This window comes from Haematobia irritans, chromosome 4 (assembly GCF_050003625.1).
Source record: "Haematobia irritans isolate KBUSLIRL chromosome 4, ASM5000362v1, whole genome shotgun sequence".
Lineage (NCBI taxonomy): Eukaryota > Metazoa > Arthropoda > Insecta > Diptera > Muscidae > Haematobia > Haematobia irritans.
This window is the reverse complement of record NC_134400.1, coordinates 45,541,249-45,559,633: the sequence shown is the minus strand read 5'-3', so window position 1 is coordinate 45,559,633 and position 18,385 is coordinate 45,541,249. Positions and strand designations below refer to the sequence as shown.

Below are 18,385 nucleotides of genomic sequence, written 5' to 3'. Positions count from 1 at the left end.
CATAACATTTTATATGTCATTTTCAGGCTTTTGTTATTACTGCCTTCAATTTTGATGTTGAATTCGAACTGAAATTTTTTACTCCTTATACCCCTCCCTCCACTCGGTTTATCCTCATTCTTTGCTTTCTCAAAAAAAAAAAAAAAAATGAATTCACAATTAACTTATATCGAATTGTCTATACACGAACAGAAAACGAAAAATTATTTACATTCACTGTGAGCCACAAGTCCAGAGAGAGAGAGAGTGAAAGACAAGTATGCTTCATTGCCTTTACATTTCGAGGAAATTAATGAAATAAACAAAAACATCAACCATTGAATTTATTGACATTTTTATTATCATGGCGGCTTTGCACAAATTGCTTTTTACATACTAGAGGCGTCTGACCCCTGCCTCCATAGAGCTAGTGAGTTAAATTATTTGGTGGTCATTGTCAGTATGTGAACATCTAAGTAATTGGGTGATGGTATATTAACAAAAATACGAATCCAATAAATATGGAAAATAATTAATAAATATATACAAAATGCAATATAATAAATTTAATATTATTAAATTTAGTAACTCAATAAGTTAAATTTAACGAAAATTTGCAAAAAAAATATTTAAAAAGTGTGTCAATCTATATCTAGGCAGATGTGAAACTTGCACTGATAAAAAAAGCATGCCCGGTTCCAAAGATTTTGTCTTTACTTTAAAAATGTTGGTATTGATTCCGAGCCAAAGAAGCGGAGAATACAAGTAATTCTCTTTTAAATTTGGGTTTTGTGCACTTGCTTCTAGGAAGCAAATTTTTAATTTTTCGCTCTTTCAGCTTGTTTTCTTCATATGCTATCAAAGTCCTTTAAAAACTAGTTAACGAAAACTTTATTTTCCAAATTAAGACTCGACTTTCAGTAGAAATTATGCTATGTTTCAAGTAAGAAACGTCTTTAAAATAAAGTGTTGAAAAACATGTCTAATTTGAGCGATTTTTTGCTTTGTAGGCAAGATGCAAAAAGACAACAAATTTAAAGACAATTTCATTAAATTTAAATAATCTTTCTGATCTATTAAAGTCAAGTTGACCTTAGCCTAAGCATTTTTTCTTTCATGTTATGATACCCATTTTTAAGTGAAATCACTTAATTATAAGGACAATACGACTTCATCGAAAAGTTTATCGACTTTTGGAAAAGGAAAAAAAACTTTATATTAGAGAAATGCGTCTTCTATGCTAAGCAAAATTTGCATTCATATTTTAGAGACATGAAGTCTTTGACCTCACGACAATATTTTTTTCAGTGTGCGATAAAATACATCTTAATGTAGACATGAAATTCGAAAAATAAAAGAAAAATTTTAATTTTTTCTTCATTTTTAAAATAATATCTGTAATACTGAAATAACATCACATCTTAAGAAGTAAGTTAGGTAGAGTCGACAAAAAAGTTTAATTAATATTTTAGACCGGCCGAAGCCTCTACAATAGATTTGCATCATTAGCTCCCAATGCATAGACATTTAAATAAAGATCGGATAAAAAAACTAAATGAAATTTTAATTAGATTCCCTATACAAATCTAATTTTGACCAATAATCTTCTAGAAATTAAATTTTGACTATGAAATTTTGAAATTAGAAATTAAATTTTCACAAAATTCTATAGAAATAAAATTTTGACAAATTTTCTATACAAATGAAATTTTGACAAAATTTCTATAGAAATGAAATTTTGACAAAATTTGCTATAGGAATAAAATTTTCTATGGCAATAAATTTTGACAAAATTTTCTATGGCAATAAATTTTCTCAAAATTTCCTATAGAAATTAAATTTTGAGCAAACTTCCTATACATATGAAAATTTAAAAAAAAAAACTCCTATAGATATGAAATTTTCACAAAATTTCCTATAGAATTGAAATTTTTATAAAATTTCCTAGAGAAAGGAAATTTTTACAAAATTTCCTATAGTAATAAAATTTTCACAAAATTTCCTATAGAAAAGAAAATTTTTATAAAATTTCCTAGAGATATGAAATTTTTACAAAAATTCCTATAGAAATGATATTTTGACTACATTTCTTATAGAAAAGAAATTTTGACAACATTTCCTATAGGAATGAATTTTGACAAAATTTTCTATAGAAATTAAATTTTCACAAAATTTACCTATAGAAACGAAATTTTAATAAAATTTTCTATAGAAATTAAATTTTCACAAAATTTCCTATAGAAATGAAATTTTAATAAAATTACCTATAGAAACGATATTTTGACAACTTCTCCTATTTCCGCACAAATAAATTTTTGAGATAAAAATGTTAATCTATGTGAAAAAATAAATTATGTATTATTTGCAATTTATCAAACGTACAGCTGCAATGCAAATATCAATCGTGGACTTATTATTTCATAAATTTCAAATGCGGAAAAGGTGGATTATCCCTTTTTGACCCTCACATTCATTCATACTCTGCATTCCCATTTTACAGTGAACCTCTTGTCGTTGATTTTGCAATGGTTTGTCTGATTAGATAATTGTTAATTTTCATCATTATCAACAGATCTATGTAGGCGATTTATTTTAGTGGCAAATGACTTATGACTGGAAACTATTAGAGTGGAATGAAACAAATATTATAAATAGCTGCAATAAAATCATAAAACTCCTGAAGACATCTAAACATGTATACATGTTTGAGATAACCCACATTTATAATGATATGATCAAAAAACGTATTTATAATTAATACTTCATTTATTTTTTTAATTTCATGTATTTTTTCGTTATTTGTTAAACTGATATCCGAAATAAAATCACATCTGAATGGGAAATCAATACAGTGGATACACAGAAAAAATTATCACCAAAATATTTCCAATTAAAAAGTTGATTGAAGTTGAAAATTTTTTCAATTATTAAATTAATTGATATAATAAACTTTTTAATCAAGATGGAAACATTACGTTAATTAAGTTAAAAATTTTTAATTAAAAAATTAATTGATACAATTAACTAAGTCAATTAAAAATGAGATTGAAAAATTTTTAAATTGTTAACTAAAAATTATTATATTTCAAATAATCAATTTTGTAATCAAACTAAAAACACTAAACCATTTAAGAAAGTAATTGAAAATAGTTATGAACAAAATTGAAAATAGTTGAAAAAATTATTGATTTTTGCAATCAACATCAATTAAATTTTTAATTGAACCAATTAAAAAATTAATTGAAATTTGCTAATAGAATCAATTAATTTTTTGATCAAGTATTTTTTAATATTCAATTAAAACTGTGATTGATACTATCATTTTCGTGATTGAAGACATTTCAATTAAAAAATTAATTGGATTGGATTAATTTCATGATTGAATCAGAAAAAAAAATTTTTGTGTGTACTTAAAAGATTACTTCTGCCCTATGACACAAGCCCATGTAATTCATTACTCTGAGCCAATTTTGCATAACTTCCGGATCAACAAAAAAAAATATTTTCATTGCTTTTTTGTCTACGCTTTCTTTCTAGAAGGTTAATAATTTTCTTTATATTACTTTACATATGTGTCATTTTATTTCACATTATTTAATCTTATTTCACTTTATGATATTTTATTATAATTTTTCAAATTAAAAATCAGTTTAATTTAATTTGGATTAGATTAATTGAATTTTAATGCATATTCTAATTATATCGTAACGGAATAAAATAAGCATAACACAGATACATTGCGTTAGTTGTCCTGTTAGTTTATCTTATATGCAAAAAATGCTCATCATTTCCTCTATTGTTGTCTTAAACCAAAAGTCATCACTTAGTGCCATCCATTTGTTAGAAAGGTATGACCATTACAAAAATTTCTTGACCAACTAATAACTACAAAGCCACAATTACATGTCATTGTCTTTGGGTTTAAAAACGAAGACATTTTTATTGTCATTTGTATGTTATATATAGCAAAATCATTGTATTTAAAAATCATAATGAATTCCATTACGATTTTCTTTTTGTTATATGTTTCTTGAATGAAGTTGTTAACAAAGACAATATGTTCTTTAGAAGAATGACGGGTAATTGACATTCTCCACTTGACCCAAGAGACATAAAGAAAATGCGGGTTCACAGAACATTTATTCATAAAGAAATAAGTATAAAACAAGTATATACGGCCGTAAGTTCGGCCAGGCCGAAGCTTATGTACCCTCCATCATGGATTGCGTAGAAACTTCATCTAAACACTGCCATCCACAATCGAATTACTTAAGTTGCGGTAACGCTTGCCGATGGCAAGGTATCTTAAAACCTCCTAACACCATCTTCTAAATTGTATGTAAGTCCATACGTGGTATATATTAAATCAAAAAAGATCGATCCAATACGTATATAATTCAGTTTGACAAAGTAGACATAAAATTTTGACAAAATTTTCTACAGAAATAAAATTTTAACAAAATTTTCTATAGAAATAAAATTTTCACAAAATTTTCTATAGAAATAAACTTTTGACAAAATTTTCTATAGAAATAAAATCTTGGTAGGTTATTTTTGGCTCGAGTGGCAACCATGATTATGAACCGAATAAAATTTGAACAAAATTTTCTATAGAAATAAAATTTTGATAAAATTTTCTATAGAAATAAAATTTTGACAATGATGAAAATTTTATTATGAACCGAATAAAATTTTAACAAAATTTTCTCTAGAAATAAAATTTTGACAAAATTTTCTATAGAAATAAAATTTTGGTAGATTATTTTTGGCTCTAGTGGCAACCATGATTATGAACCGATATGGACCAATTTTTGTGTGATTGGACCAATTTTGGTATGGTTGTTAGCGACCATATACTAACACCACGTGCCTAATTTGAACCGGATCGGATGAATTTTGCTCCTCCAAGAGGCTCCGCAGGTCAAATCTGGAGAATGTTTTATATGGGGGCTATATATAATTATGGATCGATATGGACCAATTCTGGCACGGTTGTTAAAGATCATATACTAACACCATGTTCCAAAATACAACCGGATTGGATGAAATTTGCTCCTCTTTGAGGCTTCGCAAGCCAAATCTGGAGATCGGTTTATATGGGGTCTATATATAAATATGGACCGATGTGGACCAATTTTTTCACGGTTGTTAGAGACCATATACCAACATCATGTACCAAATTTCAGCCGGATCGGATGAAATTTACTTCTCTTTGAGGCTCCGCAAGCCAAATCTGGGGATCGGTTTATATGGGGGCTATATATAATTATGGACCGATGTGGACCAATTTTTGCATGATTGTTAGAGACCATATACCAACACCATGTAACAAATTTCAGCCCGATCGGATGAAATATGCTTCTCTTAGAGGCTCCACAAGCCAAATCTGGGGATCGGTTTATATGGGGGCTATATATAATTAAAGACCGATATGGACCAATTTGTCCATGGTTGTTAGAGACCTTATACCAACATCATGTAACAAAATTTCAGCCGGATCGGATGAAATTTTCTTCTCTTTGAGGCTCCGCAAGCCAAATCTGGGGATCGGTTTATATGGGGGCTATATATAATTATGGACCGATGTGAACCAATTTGTGCATGGTTGTTAAAGACCATATACCAACACCATGTACCAAATTTCAGCCGGATCGGATGAAATTTGCTTCTCTTTTAGGCTCCGCAAGCCAAATCTGGGGATCGGTTTATATGGGGGCTATATATAATTATGGACCATGGTTGTTAGAGACCATATACCAACACCATATACCAAATTTCAGCCGGATCGGATGAAATATGCTTCTGTTAGAGGCTCCACAAGCCAAATCGGAGGGTCCCTTTATATGGGGGCTATACGTAAAAGTGGACCGATATGGCCCATTTTCAATACCATCCGACCTACATCGATAACAACTACTTGTGCCAAGTTTCAAGTCGATAGCTTGTTTCGTTCGGAAGTTAGCGTGATTTCAACAGACGGACGGAAGGACGGACGGACGGACGGACATGCCTAGATCGACTCAGAATTTCACCACGACCCAGAATATATATACTTTATGGGGTCTTAGAGCAATATTTCGATGTGTTACAAACGGAATGACAAAGTTAATATACCCCCATCCTATGATGGAGGGTATAAAAATATAAATAATTTTCCATAGGATTTTATCAAAATTTAATTTCTATAATTTTTTTTTTTTTTCAAAATTTCATTTCTATGGAAAATTTTGTCAAAATTTAATTTCCATAGGAAATTTTGTCAAAATTTAATTTCCATAGGAAATTTTGTCAAAATTTCATTTCTATAGGAAATTTTGTCAAAATTTTATTTCTATAGGACATTTTTTCAAAATTTTATTTCTATAGGGAATTTTATCAAAATTTTATTTCTATAGGAAATTTTGTCAACATTTTATTTCTATAGGAAATTTTGTCAATATTTCATTTCTATAGGAAATTTTGTCAATATTTCATTTCTATAAGAAATTTTGTCAAAATTTCATTTCTATTGGAAATTTTGTCAAAATTTCATTTCTATAAGAAATTTGTCAAAATTTTATTTCTATAAGAAATTTTGTTAAATATTTAATTCTGTGGGAATTCTTTTATAAAATAAATAATTCACAAGAAACGTAATTATTTATGACTAAATTAAACAAAAACAGAAATCATAGCTTACTTGTTCGTTAAGATTCTCGCACATTTCCAAACTAATGCCATTCATTTTGTTGTTGTTATTATTTTGAAGATGATGGTTGTTGTTATTATTCTCACTATTCAGACCAGCTGATTTCTCTTCGTAATCACAAATTAATTTATTTTTAAAATTTTTCAAATTCTCCAATTTGAAACCGTTGGTATTGGTGTTATTGGTTTTATTGTTTGTCTTATTTGTTAAACTTTCCAAATTGATCAGTTTTTGATTACCACTATTATTGTTGTTGTTGTTATATTCAGAATTCACAAGTTTATTATCAATGAATATCAAAGAGTTTGGACCCGAAGGTGATGGCACAATATCATCAAAATCACCAGGATTTAAACTTAAAAATGTTTCCTGGTCAATCAGTATAGGCTGTTGACCATCATAGTCCGTTTCATAACCGCTACAACCTAATGAATAGGCTGAGTTGCTCATACACGATTGTTGTAAATTCGTTTGTGATGTGGTACCGAAGTTCAAATTCAGATCCTCCAAACTCTCTGTGGATTGCTTATGGTCCTTGGATTTATCACCAAAGGTCAGGGTATTGTTTAGCGACGACTTTTTGGTATTATTGGTTACCAGCTATTGGACCAGCTGTTGGTCCAACAAATTCAAATTGTCCGGCCCACATATCATAGGCCAAATCGATACTATCCGGTTGGCTGGCAGGTTGACTTGACATGATTTGCTTGGAGATTTATGGTGAAGTTGATTGTGTTTTACGTAAATTTTTGGTTTTTATTTTTTTAATTCACTCAATTTCGTTTTTAATTTCTTTAAGGCACTTTTCTAATGTGAATGATTTTAGGAAGATTTTTTTGCAACAAATGTTTGCATTATTCTGTAAATTAAATCGAAATATGTTACAACTGATGTGGTCCAGCATATAAGTTGAAACAGATTAATTGAATTCGTTGAAGTGAGCAATCAGAGGATAAACTAGATTCGACAAAAAAATCAATTTAAAATGTAGGCCGGCCAAAGGCTTCACAACCGATTCGAATCATTAGCTCCCAATGCAGAAATATTCAAATAAAGATAAGACAAAAAATATAAATAAAGTTTTAAAAAGTGTCCTAGAGTAATAAAATTTTAACAAAATTTCCTATAGAAATGAAATTTTGATAAAAATTCCCTATAGAAATGAAATTTTGATAAAAATTTCCTATAAGAATGAAATTTTGACAAAATTTTCTATGGAATGAAATTTTTACGAAATTTCTGATAGAAATGAAATTTTGACAAAGTTTGTTATAGGAATGAAATTTTGATAAAATTTCCTATAGAACTGAAATTTCGATAAAATTTCCTATGAAACTAAAATTTTCACAAAATTTCCTATAGAAATGAAATTTCGATAAAATATCCTATGGAAATGAAATTTTCACAAAATTTCCTATAGAAATGAACATTTGACAAAATTTCTTAAAGAAAAGAAATTTTGACAAAATTCCCTATATATGAATGAAATTTTCATAAAATATTCTTTAGAAATGAAATTTTGATCAAATTCTCCTATAGAAATTAAATTCGCACATTTCCTATAGAAAAAATTCTGTAAAATATCCTATAAAAATTACATTTTGACAAAATTTCCTATAGAAATGAAATTTTTACGAAATCTCCTATGGAACTGAAATTTTCACAAAATTAGCTATAGAAATGAAATTTTGACAAAATTTCCTACACGGACGAAAAGGACTGTTTTTCATATGTTTGGATGTAAAAATTAATGTTTGGAACTAAATTTTTTTAACACAATATTTTTAAGTGCAAGCATATAATGTTTATAAACTAGCATAACATAACATATATATGTTAGAACATATTATGTTTGGTACATAAAATGTTTGTAAATATAATATGCTTAGATGCAAACATATATTAATTTGGAAATAGTCTATAAACATATATGTGTTTAGAAAGAGAGACCTAGGGAGTATGCTGCTAGTAAAATAATGGAAGTAACCAATTGGCGCCTTAAAAATATATCCACACAAGGAAATTTTCATTAAAATTTTTTACTACCAGTGTATGCCCTAAGATGAAACATAAAATGTTTGAACAATACAAGCAATATTTTGTTTGAACCAATCCTGAAAATATATATGCTTGAAGCAAAATGTGTTTGGGGTATATTTTACAGAAGCGAATTTTTTTGAGGGTATATAGAAATAAAATTTCGACAAAATTTCCTATATTATTTATATTTTGACAAAATTTTCTATATAACGAAGTTTCGATAACATTTTCTACAGGAATGAAATTTTGAAAAATTTCCCATGGAAATGAAATTTTGCAAAATTGTCCTACAGAAATGAAATTTTCACAAAATTTCCTATAGAAATGAAATTTTCACAAAATTTCTTATAGAAATGAAATTTTTACAAAATTTCCTCCAGAAATGAAATTTTCACAAAATTTCCTACAGAAATGAAATTTTCACAAAATTTCCTATAGAAACGAAGTTTCGAAAAAATTTCCTGAAGAAATGAAATTTTGACAACTTTACCATGGAAATTAAATTTTGGCCAAATTCACCTATAAACATGAAATTTTACGAAATTTCCAATAGAAATTAAGTTATGACAAAATTTCCTATAGAAATGAAATTTTGATAAAAATTTCCTATTTCCCCACAAATACAATTATAAGATAAAAATGCCAATCTAAGTTAAAAAAAAAAAAATAAATTATATATTGTTTGCAATTTGTCAAACATATACCTGCAATGGTAATATCAAACGTGATCTTATTATATCATAAATTTCAAATGCGGAAAAAGTGGCTTATCCCTGTTTGGCCCCAGCATTCATACTCCGAATTGCCATTATACAGTGAACCTCTTGTTGTTGATTTTGCAATGGTTTGTCTGATTAGACATTTGCTAACTTTGGTCGTTATCAACAGATCTATGTAGGCGATTTATTTCAGTGGCAAATAACTTTTGACTGGAAACTATTTGAGTGAAAAAGAAAAAAATATTGCAATAATAGGGCTGTTTCCTTTTAGAACTGGATACCCTAAGCCGTGACGAACTAAAAGAAAACAGAGTACTCGTTTATCCAGGACATCTCCAAAAATATGCAACACTATCATCAGCTGTTCAAAAACAATCACTGAAAACAAGTGAAATCTTCCAGTTTTAATGTATGCAATGCTCCAGTAGTAATAAATATTTAATGCTGCGATTTGATGACACTGTACAACTTTGAATTTTATGTTATTCAATTTTATGTTCTAGATAGAACACCAGTGGAACGATGTTCTGGATAGCTTATACAAATGTTGCATCTAGTACTTACAGAAAACAGCCCTAATATCACAAAATTACTCAAGACATGTAAACCTGTTTCTATGTTGGGGTACTCCACATTTATAACGATAATTAAAATTTCTGTTTGTTTTTTTCTTTATTTATAATAAAATTCTTTACAATTTATAATGAATTTAATTTGATTCAAATTTATGTAATTTAATTTGCCGGACACCTACGTAAGCATTGTTCTCTCTCTCATCTCTTCCTCTGTCTCGCTTTACCAAAGATATTTTCATAACATATTCGATGTGATATACACGTGTTGCCAATTAATGTTAGTATTGAGCAAACTAATCAAGTTGCCAACTATTTACCAACTTCAACATTCTTCAACGATTGTTGACACATCAAACAAGTTTATGTAAAAAAAATCAAAACTGAAAATATGTCTTCATAAGGAATACATTCAAGTATTTTAGAAATTTCAAATATGTCTAAGCAAAAATTCAAGGTGCATTTGACAAGCACACAAAAACCCGCATTGCCAAAAAACAAACATTACAAAACTGGAATTAACAGAAATTGCCAGACAAATAAAATGCAATTCATATGCGGCAGGAGCAACTGGAGAAAATTACAGGGGTTTGGTTATGGGCTTTTCTGCCAAAACAATATCTTCGCCAATACATCCGTCCTGTGTCTTTTGTCTGTCTGTCTATCCGTCCGTTTGTGATGCAAGTGAAAGTTGTAGGTTTAGATCACATGACAATATTCATATGTGGTCGCAATTATGGCCGTTGGTATTGGTGACCGTTTTCATCTAGACTAGTCAACTAGATGGCAATATCCAGCAATGAAACCTAACCAACAATACCACCAAGGTTCAAAGATGAAAAAATTATATGGGGTATTCCCCATACATTTTCTTGGAGTGTAAACCAGAGTGATGCAAATATTTGGATGACCGAACAACGGATATTGGTTTTTATTAAAATTCCTGTACTTTAATTATAAGACTTTAATCTTGTTGTACAGGATATGCTTAATTAAATAAATAAGTAAACAAAATACATAAATAAATATTTTTCAGTTTATGGGACTTTCAAAGATGTCTTGCACGTGGTATCGGCTTTTTAAAATCCGACAAAACTATTTCTTTTGAAAAAGGAAGAAAGAAACAAAATCACATTTTACTGTCATTAAAAAATCAACAAAAAATAAGTTAATCGGTGTAAAGAGAAAATCTGTACCATCGATTTTAGTCCTACGGATTTGATCACTCAAATCCTCAAACTCAGTACCTGACTCTACACAGAAAAAAATATCACCAAAATATTTCCAATTAAAATGTTAATTGAAGTTGAAAATGTTTTCAATTAATAAATTAATTGATACAATTAACTTTTTAATCATGATAAAAACATTAAGTTAATTAAGTCAATGATTGAAAATTTTAAAATTTTTAATTAAAAAATTAATTGATACAATTATTTTTTTAATCAAATTCTGTAGACTAATTCAGTTAAAAAAAGTGCTGATTTTTTAAAAATTTTTAATTAAAAATGTATTTCAAACAATCATTTGTTAATCCAAATAAAAACTCTAAGCCAATTCAGAGAGTAATTAAAAATATTTACCTTTTTTAATTAATAAATTAATTGAGTTTTGCAATCAACATCAATTAAATTTTAAATTGAATCAATTAAAAAATAATTGAAATTTGCTGAAAAAATCAATTAATTTTTTAATCAAGAATTTTTTCTATGCCCAATTAAAACTATGATTGATACTATCATTTTCGTGATTGAAGACATTACAATTAAAAAATTAATTGGATCAATTAATTTGGTGATTGAATCAGAAAAAAATTGTTTGTGTGTATATAGTTTTCGTTTTTATATAAGACGAAACCTTCTCCCTTTATCCATTTTACTTTCTATGGAAATACCCATATTGCTTCAATCATTGGTTTGCAAGCATCATCAATTTCGAGATCATCACCTTAATGGAAGTGAGGCTTATTACCTTACATTTTCCTCCACAAACAAACAAAAAAATACTTTCATAATATAAACAAAAGAAAATTGACGTTGACGAACGGAAAACCGTTAAGTGATTGACCAAATATTTTATAATTGAAGGCCGTTGAAAGATTTCATATTAAATGCAATAGTATTTGTGGTTTGGGAATTTCTTTGTATTTTTCTGACGGGGATCTCAATGCATTTTGGCTGTAAAATACCTAGAGAAAACTATTTGCGGTCTCTATAAAGAGCGACCAATTATAGATAACTACACAATATGAACTTTCAAATATAGCGCCAGTTTTCCCACACATGTGTTACGAGATTTGTGCCGCATTATATTAATTGAAAGTATTAATTATGTTTACCCAAAGGAAAATCTAACATTATAGGAGAAATTGTAAACAAGCAAGAGAGTGAGTGAGAGAAAGCTAGAGAGTGTGAGAGATAAATTGATATGTAACGGAGAAGTATTGATATGTTAAAAATATCTGAAGAAGACACAAACTTTGTCACTGTAAAAGGGAGACTTTAGATTTCTCTACCAAAGATTAGAACAAAAGAGTGCTTTGTCATTATAAAACCGAGACTCTAGATGTCGCTATCAGCATAATGCCATGAAGTGGGTGCTGTTTCGATTTTAAAAGGTCTTTTTAATTGAAAACTATAAAAAGGGCTCTAATGATTAAAATTAAAAAAAAATGTATGAGAGTTTTTATTTTTTGAAAAATTTAGCTTAATTTATTTCCCACTCAGTGCCATTTACAGCCCTGACCGTTGTTCTTAAAAACAAAAAAGGACATATACTAGGTTTTTGGCGATTTTTCTTAAAATATGAAATTGGATTGGAAAATCATATTCAAACAAACTGCAAAGCAACCATGCGGCAGATTTTTACATCCAGTAGACTACTTTCTGGATTACTAGTAATCTAGTGGATAAACCAATTCTTAGTATAGGTTAGGTTAGATAGGTTACGCTGAAAGAAGGAGCCAAATTCCCCAACCTTAGGCATTTGTCTTTTAGGAAAAAAAGAGCCTAAATTATCTTTGGATAATTTTTTCAAATCAAAAAGTGTTTTACCAATACTCAAAAACGAAACACGTCGTAACTTCAAACGTTATGGACTTCCTTCTAGATTACCACTAGTCTTGTGGATAAACTAATGCTTAGTATCCAATAACTACACAGAAAAAATTTTGCGAAAAATTTTCCAATTAAAGTCTTAATTGAGTTTTAAAAAATATTCAATTAAAAATTTAATTGATTCAACAAATTTTTTAATTGAAACCAAATAACTAACAAAAATGAATAGTATCAATTATTCTTTTAATTGGTTCAATTAATTTTTTAATTTATGCTATTATTTCTGTGATTGAATTAAAAATTAATTGGATCAATTAATTTCGTGTAAATAAAGTAAATTTAGAATAGAATAAAATATTTTCAGATCATTTTTCGTTTAACTCGAAAATTGTTATACCAACACATTAAAAAACAAAACCATTGTAATCTTAAAGCTCATACACATTAGGCTCAAAATCTGCTAAAAGTAGATTTGAAATCCCTTTTTTTATAAGGCAAATGACATTTGAAATCTGGGTAATGTGGCTTTTGGAAGTATAATGTGAATGAGGTATTATATACTCGTTTCTAGATTACTAGTAGTCTAGTGGATAAGTCAATACTTAGTGCCAAATATTTATATTTGGTTAATTTGTAGGTTGTAAAGAAGGAGGCCGGGTTGCTATTAGTACGAAAAATTTTCCTAATTCAAATTAATTGATTCAATTAATGTTTTTACTGAAATTGCTTCAATCAAAAAATTCAATATTAAAACTAAACTTGATCAAAAATTTAATTGATGTTTTTTTTGTGACATTTTCAATTAACTTTTCAATTGATTCAATAAAAAGTTTAGTTGACATTCATCAGAAAAATCTACTAATTTTTTAATTGGGACAAACGATTACTTTACCTCCATTTTCAATTAATTTTTATTGATTCATTAAAAAAAATACATATAATTTTTCATGTGTTTTTCGATTCAATAAAAATTTAGTGAGCCAATGAATATAATGATATAAATATATAAATTAATTATTTCCAAGCAAATTTTTCACTTAGATTTTGGGCTGGAAACATAGATTTTTTATTTGTTTATTGATATTGACGTATCCTTTAACTACCAGTAACCAGTAGTTTGGTTTTTCAGCGTTCGCTCTGTTGACCCTTTAGTTTGTTTAACAATGATATAGAATTTTTTTTGCCCCACTCTACAAACATTATCTTCGATAGATCTCTCTACATATTCTTCATTTTCAGCATAACTGACTCAAATTTTATTTTTGCATTTAACTCTTACACAATGAAAAACAAATTGAAATTAATTAAAATAAATGGTCACTCGACATTTTGCTATTCTCTCATAAATGGTTTGTATATAAATTGTTTCGTTTTTCAATTCTCATTCATACAATTTTTGTAATGGTCCATCCGTGTACATTCTTTGTCGAGTTGAATATTATGAAAAGACCGTGTCGTTATTCCTTTCTTCATGTTCGTTTAAATATGGACTGTCTATAACAATATGGAAGAGAACTACGAACACCGACAATAAGAAACGTCAGAATGGCAATTTTGAAGACCAAAAATTGTAAAGCTGACAATGTGCGTCAATGATTCATAATGCAAAAAAGGCGATCTGTATTCATTAAAATATATTTCGAACATTCAAGATGTACTGTGAAGCACAATCGAAAAAAAAACTTACAAATTAAATGACTCAAAAATATTTTTTAAAATAATATTTTAGATGCAAATAACAATGCCTCTGATACATTTTTATATACAACAATTGTGTATGCAAATTTTTATATAAAAAATGTCTAAGATGCATAGAAAAATTATAAGGATCTCAGACACATTTTGGTTTTCTATAAACAAGAGAAACATTTTTTTGTTCTATAAATCTGACTGCGATCCTATTTTTTGTGCACCAAGACAGTTTTCATAGAAATCTCAGATACAGATTTTTAAAAAAACATAGTTCAGACATATTTTTTATAAAATAAAAATGTTTTTGATATATTTGTTAAAGAATTAAGTTTCAAATACATAAAAAATGTACCTAAAAACTTTTTTCTGTAAAAATTGCTTACATAATTTTTCTATTAAAAAATGAGAAAAATGTGTCTTAGAGAAATTTTTACAGAAATCACGGTTTCAGACACATTTTTTTCTGTATCTGAAACATACTTTTTCTAAAAAATGTCTCAGACACATTTTTATATAAAAAATGTGTCTGAGACATTTTCATGTCTCAGAAATAGTTTTTCATAGACAAAAATCTCAGACTAACATTTTTTATATAATTTCTTAGTCACAATTTTTATAGTAAGAAATCTAAAATACAGGTACAGACACTTTTTTATAAAGTATCGCACAAATTTTTATAAAAATATGTCTCAAACCATTCTTACAAAAATGTATGTAAAATATGTCGTTAAAAATCAGCCAATGAAAAAATTCGTTAATAAAATGATTTTTTTCGTTATTATAACGAATTTTCTGTCAATTAACGTAACTTAACGAATATTTCCTAATATTAACGAATATTTTCATTGTATTAATGAAAATGTTTCCTTATATCAATGGAAATTTTTCATTGGCTGACTTTTAATGAATTTTTTTGTGTGTAGATACATTTTTATAAAAATTGTCTCAGACATATTTTTTATAGAATGTCTAAGAATGCTTTTTTTTTATAGAAAAAAGTGTCTCAAATACATTATCAAAAAAGTATCTCAGATACATTTTTAATAGAATAGTGCCTCCGACACATTTTGTTTATGATAAGTGACTTAGAATCATTTTTTATGGAGTGTCTAAGCATGAGTTTTTATAGAAAGAACTGTCTCAGACACATTATCGAAAAAGGTATCGCAGACATATTTTTATAGAAGAAAGTGTCCCAGACACATTTTTATAGAAAAAATGGTCTCAGACACATTTTTACAAAAAGTTTTTCAGGCATACTTTAATAGAAAAAATTGTCTCGGACACATTTTTATAGAAAAAATTGCCTCAGAAAATTTTTTACGGAAAAAGGGGTTCAGACGAATTTTTATAAAAAAAATGTCTGAGACAAATTTTTGTAGAAAAATTTCTCTGACCTATTCTTATAGAAAAAAGGGCCTCAGAAACATTTTTATAGAAAATAATGTCTAAGACCCTTTTTTTTATAGAAAACAGTGTCTCAGAAACATTTTTACAGAAAATAGTGTTTTAGACATATTTTTGTAGATAAAAGCGTCTCAGACTAATTCTTGTAGAAAAAAATTTCGCAGACATATTTTTATAGAAAAGTGTCCCAGACATTTTTATACAAAACAAACATGTCGCAGACACATTTTTATATAAAAAAGTGTGTCAGAATAATTTTTATAGTATCTAATAATGATTTTTTTTATAGAGAGAAGTGTTCCGACAAATTTTGATAAGATAAAATTATCTCAGACAAATTTTTTGATCGCAAATAGTGTCTCAAACAGATTATTATAGAAATAAGCGTCTCAGACACATTTTCTGTAGAATACGCCTCCGACGCAGTTTTTATAGAAAAGAGTATCTCAATCACATTTTTTATAGACAAAAATGTCTCAGACACCATTTCGAATAGAAAGAAATTTATAGACACAAATTTTACTAAAAGTACAGATACATTTTTGTCTTATGCTATGGTCACACTGGGCAAATATTAGACAGAAATCAAATAAGAATCCATCGTCACAGCCAAGGCATCAGACATTTTGAGCTCATATTGGATATATATCATCATGGTAGGAATATTTTCCAAAAACCGTATCCAGATATTTGGAAAATGGTTCGGGAAAAATGTTTGACCCTTATTTTGGTCAAATATTTGCCTAGTGTGAACATTGCCTTACACTTTTATAGAAAAATGTGTCTCAGACACATTTTTATAGAAAAATGTGTCCAGCCCAACATTTATAAAATAAAGTGAACATTTTTATAGAAATGTGTATTTTTTCTATAAAAATTCCGTTTGAGACACCTTTTTCTATAAAAGTGTGCCAGGGACATATTTTTCTATAAAAGTGTGTCTGGGCCATATTTTTCTATAAAAATGTGTCTGAGACATAATTCCTTTGAAACATATATGTCTGTACCTTTTTTTTTAATTTGTGTCTGTAAATTTCTTTCAATAAAAAAGAAACTGAGACAATTTTGCGAAAAATATGTATCTGAGTCAATTTTTTATAAAAAACTTGAAAAATTTTATAGAAAAAGTCTCTTATAGCAAAACTACATTTAAAAAAATTATATCAGACATGGGATATATTTTTCTATGAAAATGTGTCTGAGACATCTTTTCTTTGAAACATATATGTCTGTACTTTTTTTTAACTTGTGTCTGTAAATTTCTTTCAATAAAAAAAAGAAACTGAGACAATTTTGCACAAAATATGTATCTGAGTCAATTTTTTTTATAAAAAAAATTGAAAAATTTTATAGAAAAAGTCTCTTATAGCAAAACTACATTTTAAAAAATTATATCAGACACATTTATAGGAAAAGTGTCTCAGACACATTTATAGGAAAAGTGTCTTAGACACATTTTTTAGAGAAAAAAGTGTCTCATGAAAATGTCCCATAAACATTATTTATGCGAAAAAGTCTCTCAGAGAGATGGAAAACAGAGATATGATTCACACTATATTTTATGGAAAAGCGTGTTGGACATAAAACGCCAAATGTCTCGGTTCATTTTTGTAAATACAATTTTTTTATTTGTTCCACTGTTTAAAATACAATACGATACATCCAAATTGGCAATGGCTCATATCCGTTAAAGAGTTTAAGTTGGAAATGATTTCATTGAATTTTCTTGGTCTCCTCGAAAATGGACGACATTCATATAGCGATGATGTTGCTGTTGATAATAGGAATGATGTTCTTAAGAAAATACATAATATATAATAATCTAGTATCGTTTGAATAATTTCTCATATTAAGTTTTGAATCATCAATTTAATTGATGAATTTTTAAATATTCGCATATAATGGTCAACCAAATTCCAGGGCTTTTTTGATCTTTTCTTATCAGATGAGATCAGCAACAACTATGCAATATTGCTAAGATTGTTTTATATCTTTACAACCTTAGATTTAGTGTATTGTTTACATTTTGTTTTTCATAAATTTATAATAGGTTTTGACCTTAGGCACATTCATCTGCGGAAAAGTAAATTTCCAAGAAAACTGAAATTTTAACCATGACAAGAGGTTGCTGATTCGCCTTGCTTTTCAATAGAAGGGAAATACTTTAGGAGATAGCACAAAAGCACAAGCCTTAACTTTCCATGAAGATCTATTCTTACAAGATTTAAACAA

General features: G+C 28.0%; 1 protein-coding gene across 5 annotated transcripts in view; it reads right to left on the bottom strand.

The window, feature by feature from the left end:
* The window catches only part of nuf (rab11 family-interacting protein nuf), a 237,837-nt gene that overhangs the window by 31,172 nt on the left and 188,280 nt on the right, over positions 1-18,385 (bottom strand). The window lies entirely within an intron of this gene.